The sequence below is a fragment of the Arachis duranensis genome, chromosome 6 (assembly GCF_000817695.3).
Source record: "Arachis duranensis cultivar V14167 chromosome 6, aradu.V14167.gnm2.J7QH, whole genome shotgun sequence".
Classification (NCBI taxonomy): domain Eukaryota; kingdom Viridiplantae; phylum Streptophyta; class Magnoliopsida; order Fabales; family Fabaceae; genus Arachis; species Arachis duranensis.
In genome coordinates, this window is record NC_029777.3 from 41,180,007 (window position 1) to 41,199,139 (window position 19,133).

The following is a 19,133-nucleotide window of genomic DNA, read 5'->3' on the forward strand; positions in this document are numbered from 1 at the left end:
CTGGTTTAAGTTTATCTGATACTGTGTGAAAATAATAAAACCAGTAGAAAAACTTTCACGCGTATGCGTCATTCACGCGTGCGTATCGCATCAAAATTTTCCAGCTCCAATTTGAGATTTTATCGAAGACTTTGGTGTGCAACATTTGTGGCAACATTTACACACCAACGTTGTCACCTTTTTTAGTAGCAACGTTGCCAGCAACGTTGGTGAGCAACCCTTGGGCCACCAACATTGCATGTTAAGCCATGGAGCGTTGGTGAACAATGTTGGTGAGCCAACTTTGGCCACCAACGTTGCACCTCTCTTGTAGCAACGTTGTTAGCAACGTTGGTGAGCCACTTTGGGCCACCAACGATGCTTTTCATGCTTGGAACATTTGTGGCAATATTGGTGGTCCAACTTTAGCCACCAACGTTGCCTTCTTTTACTAATGCCAACGTTTATGGCAATGTTGGTGAGCCAACTTGGCCACCAACATTGCTCACTCTTACAAAAGCAACGTTCATGGCAACGTTGGTGAGCCAACTAGGGCCACCAACGTTGCTTAATCCTCTTCCTTAGGCAACATTTATGGCAACGTTGGTGAGCCAACTTGGCCACCAACGTTGATTCCTTCTCCATAAGAAATGTTCATGGCAACATTGGTAAGCCAACTTCGGCCACCAACGTTGCCTCCTCTGCTTCTTCCTTGCCCTTCTCTTGCTTCTTCTTAGTTATCATCAATCAAACAAAATGCATCAAAGTATTTCCATAATCATAAGATAATGCATCATTCATTGCATCAAGTAAATCTTGCATAAATCCCATGAAAATGCACATAATTAACAATATTTGATTGAATCAAGACAAGCATACATTTTTCATCCAAATGCTTACTTATTACTTAAGAAAGTGCATGAAACCAAATGAAAATTAATTAAAAAGGCTTGTGAAACTAGCCTAAGACGCCTAGGCATCACAACACCAAACTTAAATCTTACTTGTCCCCAAGCAAGCTGTAAAACATAAAAAGAATGAATGAAAACAGAGCGGAGTATAGGTCCTTATTGGAGGGTAATTGATCTTGGTTCATGGGGTTTCAGGCAAGATATCTTTGAAGCTCAACACTTATTGATTTCTAGAGTCCACTACATCCCCTTGAGCACTGACTCTGGTGCTTCTATGAAACCTATTTATTCTTTGATGCTTGGTTCTTTTCTCTTTTCTTAGAAACTTATTCTTTATTGAGCTTAGTGTTCTGTGTTGAGGTAGCTTTTTAAGGTAAGTTTTCAGTCAACACTCCCGACCCAGTTCAAGGTGTTGGGTGATGAAGCACCCCTCAGGCTTACTAACTCAAGCCTCTTCTCAACACATACACACCACAGGCATTTGGCTTGCATTTCAACCTAGAGACATTGATGCCCAGCACCTCTTTGGGTTACTAAATACTTTGTAGTTAGGTTGCTCTTGATAGTGAACTTTTGGTTGATAATCTCAGGTTAGTTAACCCAAGTTACCAAGTCTTAAAACACTCCTTAGAACCTAATCATCCAAGCAGATCTTAGTACAAAAGCACCACATGCATGTATCCTAAGGGTCAAACTATTGGTGCCTAGCTTATTCATTGTTTCTTTCTTTTTTTTGTTGCCAATGTTGGTGCTAGCCGTTGGTGGCTCAACTTTGTCACTAACGTTGGGTTTTCTTTCATTCTTCCTTTTTCTTTCTTTCTTCTAATGATCTTTATCCACAAAGGTTTCATATTATGCACACTAGGTTCATACTTAAAGAACATTCTACCCTTCAATTTTATTAGTGAGCTTGCTAAGAATTCAAGCATGCACCACCACATAACCTTATTTTATCTTCTACTAAGGATGGACTTTTACTGTTTCTTTGTTTCACAACATTTTCTTTTATTCAAGCAAAGGGAACTAAGCATACATTCAAGTAAAATGGAAATAAAATAAGTACTTAGGCTAGCAAGCTAAAATGAAAATTAAAGAGAGAAAGTAGAATGTAAGTGACTTAAACTAAAGTTAAACTCAAACTAGAATTGGAGGCATGTTCTGTTTCATACACGCACTCCTTATTCAATGCCAAAATGAGAAGGACCTCTACAACCTTTTATTCCTTGGATTGCTTTTCTTTCTTCTTCTTCTTTTTCTCTTCTTCTTGGTCTCCTTCTTGTGGATTTCTTGTATCTCCCTTGTCCTTTTGTTTCCCCTTTTGCTTCCTCCAGAATCTAGCTTTCTTCATTTTCTTTTCCACTGCCTCTTCATAGAGCAATGCTCTTCCTGCTTTCAACTTACTTAGCCTCTCAAAGTCTTCATCACACCTTCGGATTGCTGGATTTAAGTCAGGCATATATTCAATTATGTAGTTGAGCTTGGATTGAGCATTCATGTTATAAGCAGGTTGATTTGCGTGTCTGATGAGCGGATATTTTATACGCTTTTTGGCATCATTTTCATATAGTTTTTAGTGTGTTTTATTTAGGTTTTTATTAAGTTTTTATAGGTTTTAGTGTTAAATTCACATTTTTTGATTCTACGTTGAGTTTGTGTGTTTTTGTGCAATTTCAGATATTTTATGGCTGAAATTCGGAAGAGCTTTTCTGGATCTACATATGTCAAAATAGAGTGCTCTCAATGGCTATCGAAAGTTGACTTCCAGCGCTTTCCAGCAATATATAAAAGTCTATACTTTTCATCGGATTAGGAGGCCCAAAACTAGTGTTCAACGCCAGCCATCTAACTAGTTCTGGCGTCTAGCGCCAGAAAGGGATTCCAAGCTGGAGTCCAACACCCAAAAAGGTGCCAGGACTGGAGTTCAACACACAAGGAAGTCTAAGCACGTGGATTTCATCAAAGCTCAGCCCAAACACTCACTAAGTGGGCTCCAAAAGTGGATTTTAGCATTAAATAGACTATTTTACCCTTACTAGTCATTATTTAGTATTTAAAGGATTTTATTCATGTTATTCGAACACTTTGACGTCACTTTTACCATCATACATGTTTTACATTGTGTTCTACCTCAGGATGAGTTTCTGAACGTCCTAGGTTGAGGGGAAGAGCCTTGCTGAGTCCTATGAATTAATAAAAGTATTACTATTTCTTCTCCGATCCGTGTTTGATCTGTTTCTAAGATGTATATCTAATCTTCATCGTGGTGAATAGGATTATCTGACAAATTAGCTCTGTTCATCACATTAAGACGAACGTGCCTGACAAACACCTGCGTCTACTTAGGTTCGTGTGAATACGTGACTAGAAAGCACGAGCCAACAACTATGTTTATACATTTCTCAGACGGTTAATCCACGATTTTGTTGGAGACTTCTCGAGACACCAGTTCAACCGATTTTCAGGGAGATTAGGGTCTCCATGGTATAGGCTAGAATCCAAAGAAGCAGCGTTCTCCGATCCAAAAGATTCGACCTTGTCTATAGCATTTTGAGTAGGATCGCCAGGAGAATGACTTGCTAAGCGCTTCACCCTTCGTCAGATTGGATGACCACAACCAATGGCGTTTATTCTATAGCAGAGGAGATCAATGACCACGGCCCATGGCATTGATCATATACAACCTGCCATAGAAGAGATCACTCACAAGCAGAGAAGATAATGTTACCTGAATTAATTCTGAGAGGCCAAGCAACTCCAAACCTCAACTCCATTCCCTTTGTTGATTCCATTTACTTCCTTATTCCTATTTATCATCCAAATATTTGATATAACAAGAACTTATACAAAGTTCAACCAACTCCTTCTGATCTGCCTGACTAAGACGTGCAGGATAACCATAGATTGATTTAAACTACAATCTCCGTGGGATCGACCCTGACTCGCTCAGGTATTACTTGGACGACCCAGTGTACTTGCTGGTACAACAGTACAAAGGTGTAGGGATTCGTGCTACCAAGTTTTTGGCACCGTTGCCGGGGATTGTTGAGTTCGGACAAACTGCCGGATTGTCTTGCTCCCTAGATCAGGTAAATTTTATTTTTTTATTTATTTTTGTTTTCTTCTTCCGTAATTGTTTGAAAATTTTTAAAATTTTTTCTAAAAACCTTTTTCAAAAATTTTATTGTTGAAGCGTCCTTAGCTTTCTAATTGAGAGTCTTTGAGTGTGTTCTTATTTGAGTCTTTTATTTTTACATTCTTCTTCTCTAAATTTTTGAAAATTTCATAACCTTTTTCAAAAATTTTTTTATTTTCTTTGTTCAATTCTCGTTCTTGGTTTGAGTCATGCATGTTCATGCTTTTCAATTATAAAAATTTTAAAACTTTTCAAAAAACCTTTTTCATATAGTTTATTTTTGGCATCCTCAGAATTGTCTTTGAGTCCTTCTTTAAAAAAAATTCAAAAATAATTTTTCTTTGTTTAAATCTTGTTCTTGGTGTTTTCTTGTTTATTTTCTTGTGTTTTTCGAAGATTTCTTTTCAGTTTTCTAAAAATTTTAAGTTTGGTGTTATTTTTTACGTTCTTGTGTTCTTTAAGGCTTTGAATTTTGTTCTTTGTGTTCTTGTGTCTTTTTAAAGTATTCTTGAGTCTTCCTAGTTTTTTATCTTAAAATTTTTAAATTTGGTGTTCTTTTGTATTTCCCTCCAAAATATTTGAAAGTAAGGAGCATTAGGTCTAAAAAATTTTAAGTCTTGTGTCATTTACTTGTGTTTCTCTCTCTTCATTAAATTCAAAAAAATAAAAAATATATCTTTTCTAACTTGATTTCAACCATAATTTTTGAAAATCTAATTAAAAATTCAGATTTTAATTTTAAAATTTTTTATCTTATCTTAATTTTAAATTTCAAAAATCAAATCTTTTCAAAATAAAAAATCATATCATTTTCAAAATCTTATCTTATCTTATTTCAAATTTAAAATTTTAACTTTCAAAATTTCAAAATTTAAATTTCAAATTTTAATTTTCAAAATTTAACCTTTTCAAAAAATCAAATCTTTTTCAAATCTCTATCTTATGTTGTTGACTATTTCAAAATTTCAAAATTCAAATTTCAATTTCAAAATTCAAAATTTAATTTTGAAATTTAAAACTTAAAATTCAAATCTTTTTAATTTTAAAACTTATCTTTTCTTAACTTCCTTATCTTTTCTATCTTATCTTTCTTTAAATTTTAAAATCAAATCATTTTCAAAACTTTTTAATTTCTTGTCTTATCTTTTTTCTAATTTCAAAATTTTAATTTCAAATCTTTTCTTATCTGATGTCTTATCTTATTTTAAATTCAAATCTTCCTCTGTTCTCTCTCCTCTTTCTCAAAACTTCCTAACTAACTCTTCTCTTCTAATTTTCGAATTTTTTCTTCTATTTTTCTCTCTTCTTTTTTTGAAATTTAATAATTAAATTTTCAATTCCTTTTAATTAATTAACTTTAATTTTCGGTTGAAATATATAAATAAAATAAAAACAAAAAAATATTTTAATTATTGTTTATCTTCTATCTTTCTATCTCTTCTTCTACCCTTTCTATCCTCATTCTTTCCTCCTCATCTTTTACCTTTCTCAATCATGAACTCAAGTGGGAATGAAGAGTTCAGAAGAACTCTGGGATCTTATACAAATCCCAATGCTGACTTCTATGGAATTAGTATCAGCACACCTCAAATTAGAGATAGTAGCTTTGATTTAAACCCTCACCTTATTACTCTGGTGCAGCAGAACTGCCAGTATTCTGCGCTTCCTCTGGAAGAACCTAGTGAATTCTTTGCAGACTTTTTAAAGATTGCTGACACAGTACATAGTGAGGGAGTAGACCAAGAGGTCTACACGTTATTGCTCTTTCCTTTTGCTTTAAAGGATCAAGCAAAAAGGTGGTTGGATAACCAGCCTAAAGCTAGTTTAAAATATTGAAAACAGTTAGTGGACAAGTTTTTAAACCAATATTTTCCCCTAAGAAAGATGACCCAGCTAAGAGGTATAAGACACTGAATCTCTTTATGATGCCAGGAAGAGGTATAAGAGGATGCTAAGAAAATGTCCCACTGAAATATTTTTAGAATGGGTACAGTTAGACATCTTCTATTATGGGATTCCTGACATAGCTAGAATATCTTTGGACCACTCTGCTGGTGGTTCCATACACATGAGAAAGACCATTGGAGAGGCTCAAGAACTTATTGAGAGAGTGGTGCACGGAATTGTGATTCACACTTTTCACAACTCCGGTGCCACTAACCAGCAAGTGTACTGGGTCATCCAAGTAATACCTTACGTGAGTAAGGGTCGATCCCACGGAGATGGTCGGCTTACAGCAATCTATGGTTATCTTGTAAACCTTAGTCAGGAGATTAATAATGAAAAGAGTTTTGTTTGTAAAAGTAAAAGAACATGAAATGAATAATACTTGTTATGCAGTAATAGAGAACAGGTTGAGGTTTTGGAGATGCTCTGTCTTCTGAATCTCTGCTTTCCTTCTGTTGTCTTCTTCACGCACGCAAGGTTCCTTCCATGGTAAGCTGTATGTTGGTGGATTACCGTTGTCAATGGCTACCATCCATCCTCTCAGTGAAAATGGTCCTCTATGGTTTCTCGCATGGCTAATCATCTGCCAGTTCTCACTCGTGCCAGAATAGGATCCCTTGATCCTTTTACACACTGTCACTGCACCCAACATTTGTGAGTTTGAAGCTCGTCATAGTCACCCCTTCCCAGATCCTACTCAGAATATCACATACAAGGTTTATACTTTTCGGATCTCAAGAGTGCTGCCAACTGATTCTAGCTTATACCACGAAGACTCTGGTTTCACGAAATTTAACACTTTGTTGTCAGGAGAGGGAATCAAACTCGTGAACCAGGAATCCAAGAGATACACATTCAATCTAAGGTAGAATGAAAGTGGTTGTCACGCACGCGTTCATAAGTTGAGAATGGTGACGAGTGTCATGGATCATCACATTTATCATGTTGAAGTACAAATGAATATCTTAGAATAGAATCAAGCGTGATTGAATAGAAAACAGAAATAATTGCATTAATCTCTCGAGACATAGCAGAGCTCCTCACCCCCAACCATGGGGTTTAGAGACTCATGCCGTAGAAGATACAAAGTCTGATGTAAAATGTCATGAGATCCACAATAAATCTCTAAAAGTAGTTTTTATACTAAACTAGTAACCTAGATTTATAGAAAATGAGTAAACTTAGATAGATAATGCAGAAATCTAGTTTCGGAGCCCACTTGGTGTGTGTTTGGGCTGAGCATTAAAGCTTTCATGTGCATAGGCTATTTCTGGCATTTAACTCCAGCTTTTGTACCAGTTAGGGCGTTTAACTCCAACTTTTATGCCAGTTCTGGCGTTTAACGCCAGAATAGGGTAGAAAGTTGGCGTTAAACGCCAGTTTGCATGATCTCAACTCGGGCAAAGTATTTACTATTATATGTTGCTAAAAGCCCAAGATGTCTACTTTCCAACGCAATTGAGAGCATGCCAAGTTGGCGTTTGTAGCTTCAGAAAATCTATTTCAAGTGCAGGGAGGTCAGAATCCAACAACATCTGTAGTCCTTTTTCAACCTTTGAATCAGATTTTTGCTCAGGTCCCTCCATTTCAGCCATAAAATACCTAAAATCACAGAAAAATACAAAAACTCATAGTAAAGTCCAGAAATGTAATTTTTGCATAAAAACTAATAAAAATATACTAAAAAGTAACTAAAACAAACTAAAACTACATGAAAATACCACCAAAAAGCGTATAAAATATCCGCTCATCATAACACCAAACTTAAACTGTTGCTTGTCCCCAAGCAACTAGATAAAATAAAATAGGATAAAAAGAGGATCAAGTTGCAATAAAATCCCAGTGTTTTAAGTGAAGCTCAAATTCTAATTAGATGAGCGGGGCTAGTAGCTTTTTGCTTCTGAACAATTTTGGCATCTCACTTTATCCTTTGAAGTTCAGAATGATTGACATCTCTAGGAATTCAGAATTAAGATAGTGTTATTGATTCTCCTAGTTCTGTATGTTGATTCTTGAACACAGCTATTTTATGAGTCTTGGCTATGACCCTAAGCACCTTGTTTTCCAGTAATACTAGAGGATACATAAATGCCACAGACACATTACTGGATGAACCTTTTAGATTGTGGCTCATCTTTGCTAGAGTCCCCAGTTAGAGGTGTCCAAAGTTCTTAGGCACACTCTTTTGCTTTAGATCACGACTTTAACCACTCAGTCTCAAGTGTTTTACTTGGACCTTCATGCACAAGCACATGGTTAGGGACAGCTTGATTTAGCTGCTTAGGCCCAGATTCTATTCTTTTGGGCCCTCCTATCCATTAATACTCAACGCCTTAGATCCTTTTTACCCTTGACTTTTGGTTTAAAGGGCTATTGGCTTTTTCTTTTTCTTTTATAATTTTTTTCGCCAATTTTTTTTCACCAGCTTTGTTCTTCACTGCTTTTTCTTGCTTCAAGAATCAATTTCATGATTTTTCAGATTATCAATAACATTTCTCTCTTTTTTCATCATTCTTTCAAGAGCCAATAATTTTAACATTCATAATCTTCACTATAAAAAATATGCACTGTTCAAGCATTCATTCAGAAAATAAAGAGTATTGCCACCACAATTAAATAATTTTGAATTCTTCTCTTAAAAACTCAAAATAATTGCATCTTTACTCAAGGAATATACTATTTTATTCATGTTTAATGATGATGAGAAAAATAAATTATAGCTTTCTTGGAGATAAAAAATAAATTTAAAAATAAGGATCCTAATTACTAATATTCATGTAACTCTTAAGATAGGTTTCTAATGATAAAAGTTATCATATAGTTAAGATTAGGACTCAATAACCTTTATTTTGGGGGATGGATGCTCCTTCAATCTGTGTGGTTTATGGTCCCTCAAGGGAGAACGTCTGGCGCTTTAGCTCCTGTAGCTCACGCCCTTGCTTTTCTTGCTCCTTAAGCAGTTTGCAAAGCATGCTATTTTGATTTTGCTGTTCTTCCTTAAGTTGATCCATAGCTTCTTGCAGCTTGGTGACAGATGCTTCTAGGCGGGTCTAGTAGTCAATATGAGGGATTTCTGGGAGGAACTCTTGCACCCTCCTTTTGATGGAGTTATCTTGCACTTGTTGTCCTTCCATTGATTTTTTGGTGATTGGGTGCTTGACTGAGATATACTCATCCACTCCCATCTTTACCCTAGCATCTTTACATAGCAGAGAGATTAAGCTTAGGTAAGCCAATTTGGCATCAGTGGAGTTCTTGTTTGCAATTCTGTAAAGCTCACAAGAAATCAGTTGATGAATCTCCACTTCATTTCCCTGCATAATGCAATGGATCATCACTGCTCTTTTGACAGTGACTTCAGAGCGGTTACTAGTGGGTAGTATAGAATGCCCAATGAAGTCCAGCCAGCCCCTAGCGATTGGTTTGAGATCTCCTCTCTTGAGTTGATTTGGGACATCTTTTGTGTTGGTTATCCACTTGGTTCCAAGAATGCATATGTCCTCTGGAACTTGGTCCAAGCACTTATCTAATCTTACCATTCTCCTATTAAAGGATTCTGGATCATCTTGTAGTTGAGGCAGCTTGAAGACCTCTCTTATTTTGTCTAGGTGGAAGTAAATAATCTTCCTTCTGACCATAGTTCGAAAGGTATAGAAGGCGGTTCCAGTCATTCTCTGCTTATCTGTTTGCCACAGATTTGAGTAGAATTCCTGAACCATATTTCTACCCACCTTTGTCTCAGGATTAGCTAGAATTTCCCAGCCCCTATTTCGAATCTACTCTTGGATCTCCGGATATTCATCTTCTTTCAGATCGAATTTAACTTCCAGGATCACTGACCTTAGACCCATTATTTTGGGATAATGGTCTGTATGTTCTTTGGTTAAGAACCTCTCTTGATTCCAAAGTGGTTTTGGAGTGTTCCCTTTCTTGCCTCTTGAAGTGGTTTGTTTTCCCTTAGGAGCCATGATCTTAGTGAATCTTAGCTCAGTGATCACGAAAAACACACCAAACTTAGAGGTTTGCTTATCCTCAAGCAAAAGAAAGGAAAGGAGACGAATAGAAGGAGAGTCAAATTCGTGTTGTGGAGGAGAGGGGGAGGCCAAATGTGAATTTAAAAGGGAATGTGAATTTAAAAGGGAGGGGGTGGGTTCGAATATTTTGAAAAAGATATGATAGAAGATATGATTTGTAAAAGATAAATATGATATGAAAAAGATGTAATTTTAAAATTAAAAAGATATGAGAGAGATTTGAAAAAGATAAATAAGAATTTGAAAAGATAGTATAATGAGTTGAAAAAGATTTGAGAAGAAATTAAAAAGATAGATGAGTTTTGAAAAAGATTTGAAAAGAAGTTGAAGAAGATTTGAGAAAGATTTTTTAGGATTAAAAATTTATTATTTATTTATTTTTTGAAATTGAAATTGAAAGATGATAATTTGTAACATGTTTATGTAAGAAATTTTGGATGGAAACATGAAAATTTGAAAAAAATTTGAGTTGGAAACAAAACTTCCTCCCCTACACATTCCTGGAGTTTAATGCCCATTTGCTACTTCTTTTGGGCATTTAACACCAAGCCAGGTACCGTGGCTGGCGTTAAACGCCAGAAAACCTTTATCACTGGGCATTTTTCTAAATGCCCAGGATGCTACAATTCTGGCGTTAAACACCCAGAATGGGCACCATTTTGGGCGTTTAACGCCCAAATTACCCCTTACTGGCATTTTTGTGCCAGTGAGCTCCTTTTCTCTGCTTTATGCTCTGAATCCTTCTGTATCTCTGTGAACTCCTGCAATTGATAATTAACCTTGAAGATAATTTATATCAAACTCCTATAATTATTATTTAAATAACAAATAAACTTCGCTAATGGCTGGGTTGCCTCCCAGCAAGTGCTTCTTTATTATCTTTAGCTGGGCCTTACTGAGCTTTAATCTAGTCTCAGCTTTGAGCATTCTTGCTCAACATTACCTTCAAGATAATGCTTGACTCTCTGTCCATTAACAATGAACCTCTTATTAGAATCAATATCTTGAAGCTCTACATAGCCATATGGTGACACACTTGTAATCACATATGGTCCCTTCCACCGGGATTTCAGTTTCCCGGGAAATAATTTGAGCCTAGAGTTGAACAGCAGAACCTTCTGTTCTGGCTCAAAGACTCTGGATGACAGTTTCTTGTCATGCCACTTTTTTGCTTTTTCCTTGTAAATTTTTGTATTTTCAAAAGCATTGAGTCTGAATTCCTCTAGCTCAATCAACTGGAGCAATCTTTTCTCTCCAGCTAACTTGGCATAAAGATTTAGGAATATGGTTGCCCAGTAGGCCTTGTGTTCCAGTTCCACTGGCAAATGGCACGCTTTCTCATACACAAGTTGGTATGGAGAGGTCCCTATGGGAGTCTTGAATGTCGTTCTGTATGCCCATAGAGCATCATCCAGACTTCTTGCCCAATCCTTTCTGTAGTTACTCACAGTCCGTTCCAGGATTCTTTTAAGTTCTCTATTTGAGACTTCAGCCTGCCCATTTGTCTGGGGATGATACGGAGTCACCACTTTGTGGTTAATTCCATATCAGACCAGAGTAGAGTCAAGCTGTTTATTACAGAAATGAGTGCCCCCATCACTGATCAGTATCCTAGGGACACCGAACCTGCTGAAGATATGCTTCTGGAGGAACCTAATCACTATCTTAGTATCATTGGTGGGTGTTGCAATTGCCTCCACCCACTTAGATACATAATCTACTGCCACCAAGATATAAGTGTTTGAGTATGATGGTGGGAAAGGCCCCGTGAAGTCAATACCCCATACATCAAACAACTCAATCTCTAAGATCCCTTGTTGAGGCATGGCATAACCGTGAGGTAGATTGCTAGCTCTTTGGCAACTGTCACAGTTACGTACAAACTCTCGGGAGTCTCTATTAATGGTAGGCCAGTAGAAGCCACATTGGAGGACTCTTGTAGATGTTCGCTCACTTCCAAAATGGCCTCCATATTGTGATCCATGGTAATGCCATAAGATCTTCTGTGCCTCTTCCTTGGGCACACATCTACGGATTATTTTGTCTGCACATCTCTTAAAGAGATATGGTTCATCCCACAAGTAGAACTTTGCATCAGAAATCAATTTCTTTGTTTGCTGCCTGCTGTACTCTTTGGGTATGAATCTGACAGCTTTATAGTTTGCAATGTCTGCAAACCATGGTGTTTCCTGAATGGCAAAGAGTTTCTCATGCAGAAAGGTTTCAGAGATCTCAATAGAGGGGGAGAACGTCCCTTCTACTGGTTCTATCTGGGACAGATGATCAACCACTTGGTTCTCTGTCCCTTTTCTGTCTCTTATTTCTATATCAAACTCTTGCAGAAGTAACACCCATCTTATGAGCCTGGGTTTTGAATCCTGCTTAGTGAGTAGATATTTAAGAGCAGCATGGTCAGTGTACACAATCACTTTTGATCCTACTAAGTATGATCTAAACTTGTCAATGGCATAAACCACTGTTAGCATCTCTTTTTTTTTGTGGTTGTGTAATTTTTCTGTGCGTCATTTAGAACACGACTGTCATAGTAAATAATGTGCAGAAGCTTGTTGTGCCTCTGTCCTAGTACTACACCAATAGCATGGTCACTGGCATCACACATTAATTTGAATGGCAATGTCTAGTCTGGTGCAGATATGACAGGTGCTGTGACAAACTTAGCCTTAAGAGTCTCAAAGGCCTGCAAACACTATGTGTCAAAGACGAATGGTGCATCAGCAACTAGCAGATTGCTCATAGGTTTTGCGATTTTTGAAAAATTCTTTATAAACCTCCTGTAGAATCCTGCATGTCCCAGAAAGCTTTTGATTGCCTTAACATTGGTGGATGGTGGTAATTTTTCAATTACCTCTACCTTTGCTTGATCCACTCTATTCCCTTGTTCAAAATTTTATGTCCAAGGACAATTCCTTCAGTCACCATAAAGTGACATTTTTCCCGGTTTAAAACCAGGTTAGTCTCTTGGCATCTTTTCAGAACAAGTGCTAGGTGATCAAGACAGGAGCTAAATGAGTCTCCAAATACTGAGAAGTCATCCATGAAAACTTCTAGAAAATTTTCCACCATATCAGAGAAGATAGAAAGCATGCATCTCGAAAAAGTTGCAAGTGCATTACACAGACCAAATGGCATCCTTCTGTAGGCAAATACTCCAGATGGACATGTGAATGCTGTTTTCTCTTGATCTTGAGGATCTACTACAATTTGGTTATAGCCTGAATAGCCATCCAAAAAGTAGTAATAGTCATGACCTGCTAGTCTTTCTAGCATTTGGTCTATGAATGGTAAAGGAAAATGATCCTTTCTGGTGGTTGTATTGAACCATCTGTAGTCAATACACATACGCCACCCTCTAACTATTCTTGTAGGAACCAGTTCACTCTTTTCATTATGAACCACTGTCATGCCTCCCTTTTTGGGTACAACTTGGACAGGGCTCACCCAGGGGCTATCAGAAATAGGATAAATAATCCCAGCCTCTAGTAATTTAGTGACCTCTTTCTGCACCACCTCCTTCATGGCTGGATTTAGTCGCCTCTGTGGTTGAACCACTGGCTTAGCATTATCCTCCAATAGGATCTTATGCATGCATCTGGCTGGGCTAATGCCCTTAAGATCACTTGTGAACCACCCAAGAGCTGTCTTGTGTGTTCTTAGTACCTGAATTAGTGCTTTCTCTTCATGTGGGTCTAAAGCAGAGCTTATGATTATAGGAAAAGTGCCATCCTTTCCCAGAAACGCATATTTCAGGGATGGTGGTAGTGGTTTTAGCTCGGGTTTAGTAGGCTTATTATCTTCCTGAGGAGTTTTCAGAAGCTTTTCTGTTTCCTCTGGTTCCTCCAGAGCAGGGTGAACATCTTCAAAGATGTCCTCTAGCTCTAATTCGAGACTCTCAGCCATATTGATCTCCTCTACCAGAGAGTCAATAATATCAAGGCTCATGCAGTCTTTTGAGGTGTCTGGATGCTACATAGCTTTGACAATATTTAACTTAAACTCGTCCTCATTGACTCTCAAGGTCACCTCCCCTTTTTGGACATCAATGAGGGTTCGTCCAATTACTAGGAAAGGTCTTCCTAGAATGAGAGTTGCACTCTTGTGCTCCTCTATTTCCAGCACCACAAAGCCAGTGGGAAAGGCGAATGGCCCAACCTTGACAATCATGTCCTCAATTATGCCTGATGGATATTTAATAGAGCCATCAGCAAGTTGAAGACAGATCTGGGTTGGTTTAACCTCTTCAGTCAAGCCAAGATTTTTGATAGTGGATGCAGGGATTAGGTTGATACTTGCCCGAAGATCACATAGAGCTGTCTTGGTACAAGTGCCCTCTAATGTGCATGGTATCATGAAGCTCCCAGGTTCCTTAAACTTTCTGGTAAGCTCTTTAAAATGACTGCACTGCATTCTTCAGTGAGGAAGACTTTTTTAGTTTCCCTTCAATCCTTCTAATGACTTAAGATCTCTTTCATGAACTTAGAATAAGAGGGTATTTTCTCAAGTTCCTCTGCAAACGGAATCTTGATTTCAAGAGTCCTGAGATCGTCTGCAAAATGGGGAAATTATTTATCCTGTTCTGCTTGGCAGAGTTTCTGAAGATAAGGCATCTTGGCTTTGTATTCTTCAACCTTAGTTGCTGCAGGTTTATTTCCTATAGAGGTGGTTGGAGAAGCCTTCTTAGAGGGGCTACTATCAGCACTTGCAGGTGTCTGATCCCTCATTGGCATTTGAACGCCAGGCTTGGGGGCTGGATGGGCATTTAACGCCAGATTCCCTCCCCTTTCTGGCGTTTGAAAGCCAAAATTGGGCTCCCAATGGGCGTTTAACGCCAATTTTTTACCCTTTTCTGGCGTTTGAATGCCAGAACTGGGTATCCACCGGGCGTTTAACGCCAGTTTTTCACCTTTTTCTGGCGTTTGAATGCCAGAATCATTCCTCTCTGGGCTCTTACTGTCCTCAGAGGGATTTTGGGTAGCAGTTTACTCATCCTCTGTCAGTTGTTTTTTTCTTGGCTTTCTGCTGCTCTGAGTTGAGGTATTTAATGTTTTTCCACTTCTTAACTGAACTACTTGGCACTCTTCTGTTATCTGTTTTAATAACTGCTATTTTGTCTGATTCAATTGTGATTCCATATCCTTATTAGCATTTTTGGTTTCTTGTAGCATCTTCTTAAATTTTGCTAACTGTCTTGTTATAGAAGATAGTTCCTGATTAAGTTCAGCAACTTGTTCCTGAGGACTAAAGTCAGTTGATACTGCCTTAGCTTCTTCTTTCATGGAGGACTCACTATTTAAGTACAGGTGTTGATTTCTAGCAACCGTATCTATGAGCTCTTGAGCCTCTTCAATCGTCTTTCTCATGTGTATAAATCCACCAGCTGAGTGGTCTAGAGATATCTGAGCTTTTTTTGTAAGCCCGTAGTAGAAGATGTCTAACTACACCCACTCTGAAAACATTTTAAAGGGGCATTTCTTTAGCATCTCTCTGTACCTCTCATAGGCTTCATAAAGAGATTCATTATCTCCTTGTTTGAAGCCTTAGATGTCTAGCCTTAGCTGTGTCATCCTTTTAGGAGGGAAATATTGATTCAAGAATTTTTTTGACAGCTGTTTCCATGTTCTTATGCTTGCTGTAGGTTGGTTATTTAACCACCTCTTAGCTTGATCTTTCACAGCAAATGGAAACAGTAATAGTTTGTAGACATCCTGATCTACTTCCTTATCACGTACTGTGTCAGCAATTTGTAAGAATTATACCAGAAACTCAGTAGGTTCTTCTTGTGGAAGACCGAAAAACTCACAATTTTACTACACCATGATAATGAGCTGAGGGTTTAACTCAAAATTACTAGCTTTAATGGGGGGTATACAGATACTACCCCCATATGAAGCAGTAGTGGGATTAACATATGACCCCAAAGTCCTTCTGGACTGTTCATTTTCACTTAGATCCATGATGGAGAAAGGGATATGATGTTGATTGTAAACAAAGAATTTTTATTTATTTTTTATTGTATTTATTATTATTGTTATTTATTATTATTTTTTTGAAAATAAAAGAAAATTGAAAACTAAAATAATTAATTAATTAAAAAGATTTGAAAAATTTTTGGGTGAGGATTTTCAAAAAATGAAGAGATAAAAAGTGGTTAGGGAGTTTTGAAAAAGATGTGATTTCAAAATTTTAAATGTTGAAACTTTCTGGTGGACGAAATTGTGATCCTCAAAGTTGGTCTCTTTGTATTTGTATGAAATTTAAATATTGGCTCTATCAAAAATACCCCAAAGAGATCATGGTATGATGAATTGGGATCTTAATAATCCCTGGTAATGGCACGTGTGATCACAACTCCGTTCAACTTAACCAGCAAGTGTACTGGGTCATCCAAGTAACACCTTACGTGAGTAAGGATCGATCCCATAGAGATTGTTGGTATGAAGCAAGCTATGGTTACCTTGTAAATCTCAGTTAAGCAGATTAAATGGTTTATGATAAGTTCGAAAATAAATAATAAACAGAAAATAAAATAGTAAATAGTTACTCATATAATTCCATGGTGGGAATTTCAGATAGGCATATGGAGATGCTGTGCTCCTCTCGAATCTCTACTTTCTTATTACATTCATCCAATCCTTCTTACACCTTTCCATGGCAAGCTGTATGTAGGGCATCACCGTTGTCAATGGCTACATCCCATCCTCTCAGTGAAAATGGTCCTATGCTCTGTCACAGCACGGCTAATCATCTGTCGGTTCTCAATCAGGTTGGAATAGAATCCCTTGATTCTTTTACGTCTGTCACTAACGCCCAGCCTTTAGGAGTTTGAAGCTCGTCACAGTCATTCAATCCCAGAATCCTACTCGGAATACCACAGACAAGGTTAGACTTTCTGGATTCCCGGAATCCTACTCGGAATACCACAGACAAGGTTAGACTTTCCGGATTCCTATGAATGCCGCCATCTATCTAGCTTATACCATGAAGATTCTATTGGGGAATCTAAGAGATATGCGCCCAGCCTAAAGTAGAACGGAAGTGGTTGTCAGTCACGCGCGTTCATAGGTGAGAATGATGATGAGTGTCACGGATCATCACATTCATCAAGTTGAAGTGCTATGTATATCTTGGAATAAGAATAAAAGAGAATTTAATAGAAGATAATAGTAATTGTATTTAAACTTGAGGTACAGCAGAGCTCCACACCCTTAATCTATGGTGTGTAGAAACTCCACCGTTGAAAATACATAAGTGAAAGGTTCAGGCTTTGGAGTTGAACGCCGAGTTATAGCGTGTTTCTGGCGTTCAACTCCGGGTCGTGACGTGTTTCTGGCGTTTGACTCCAGATAGCAGCATGTACTTGGCGTTGAGCACCACTTTATGTCGTCAATTCCCAAATAAAGTATGAAATATTATATATTGCTGGAAAGCTCTGGATGTCTAATTTCCAACGCCGTTGAGAGCGCGCCATTTGGAGTTCTGTAGCTCTAGAAAATTTATTTTGAGTGCAGGGAGGTCAGATTCCAACAGCATCAGCAGTCCTTTTGTCAGCCTTTTTCAGAGTTTTGCTCAAGTCCCTCAATTTCAGCCAGAAATTACCTAAAATTACAGAAAAACACACAAACTCATAATAAAGTCCAGAAATGTGAATTTAACATAAAAACTAATGAAAACATCCCTAAAAGTAGCTTGAACTTACTAAAAACTACCTAAAAACAATGCCAAAAAGCGTATAAATTATCCGCTCATCACAACACCAAACTTAAATTTTTGCTTGTCCCCAAGCAACTGAAAATCAATTAGGATAAAAAGAACCAAACTTAAATTGTTGCTTGTCCCCAAGCAACTGAAAATCAATTAGGATAAAAAGAAGAGAATATACTATAAATTCCAGAATATCAATGAATATTAATTTAATTAGATGAGCGGGACTTGTAGCTTTTTGCTTCTGAATAGTTTTGGCATCTCACTTTTTCCTTTGAAGTTTAGAATGATTGGCTTCTCTAGGAACTTAGAATTTCGGATAGTGTTATTGATTCTCCTAGTTAAGTATGTTAATTCTTGAACACAGCTACTTATGAGTCTTGGCCGTGGCCCTAAGCACTTTGTTTTCCAGTATTACCACGGGATACATAAATGCCACAGACACATGACTGGGTGAACCTTTTCAGATTGTGACTCAGCTTTGCTAAAGTCCCCAGTTAGAGGTGTCCAGAGCTCTTAAGTACGCTCTTTTTGCTTTGGATAACAATTTAACCACTCAGTCTCAAGCTTTTCACTTGGACCTTCATGACACAAGCACATGGTTAGGGATAGCTTGATTTAACTGCTTAGGCCTGGATTTTATTTCCTTGGGCCCTCCTATCCATTGATGCTCAAAGCCTTGGATCCTTTTCACCCTTGCCTTTTGGTTTTAAGGGCTATTGGCTTTTTCTTTTTCTTTCTAATAAAATTTTTTTTCTCGCCAATTTTTTTCTTTTTTTTTCACAAGCTTTTGCTTTTTCACTGCTTTTTCTTGCTTCAAGAATCAATCTCATGATTTTTCAGATCATCAATAACATTTCTCTTTGTTCATCATTCTTTCAGGAGCCAATAATTTAACATTCATAAACAATAAGATAAAAAATATGCACTGTTCAAGCATTCATTCAGAAAGCAAAAAGTATTGTCGCCACATCAATATAATTAAACTAAATTCAAGTATAAATTCGAAATTCATGTACTTCTTGTTCTTTTGAATTAAAAACGTTTTTCATTTAAGAGAGGTGAAGGATTAATGGGATTATTCATAACTTTAAGACATAGTTACTAAACACTAATGATCATGAAGTAGAGACACAAAACATAAATGAACACAACATAAAAACCGAAAAGCAAAAAGAAATAAGAACAAGGAATGAATCCACCTTAGTGGCGTCTTCTTCTTGAAGGACCAACAATGTCCTTAAGCTCTTCTATGTCCCTTCTTTGCTTTTGTTGCTCCTCCCTCATTGCTTTTGTGGCTCAAATCTTCTAAGGAAGTGTTGAGTTGTTCCCAATAGTTATTGGGAGGAAAGTGCATCCCTTGAGGCATCTCAGGGATTTCTTGATGATGAGCTTCCTCATGCATCTCTT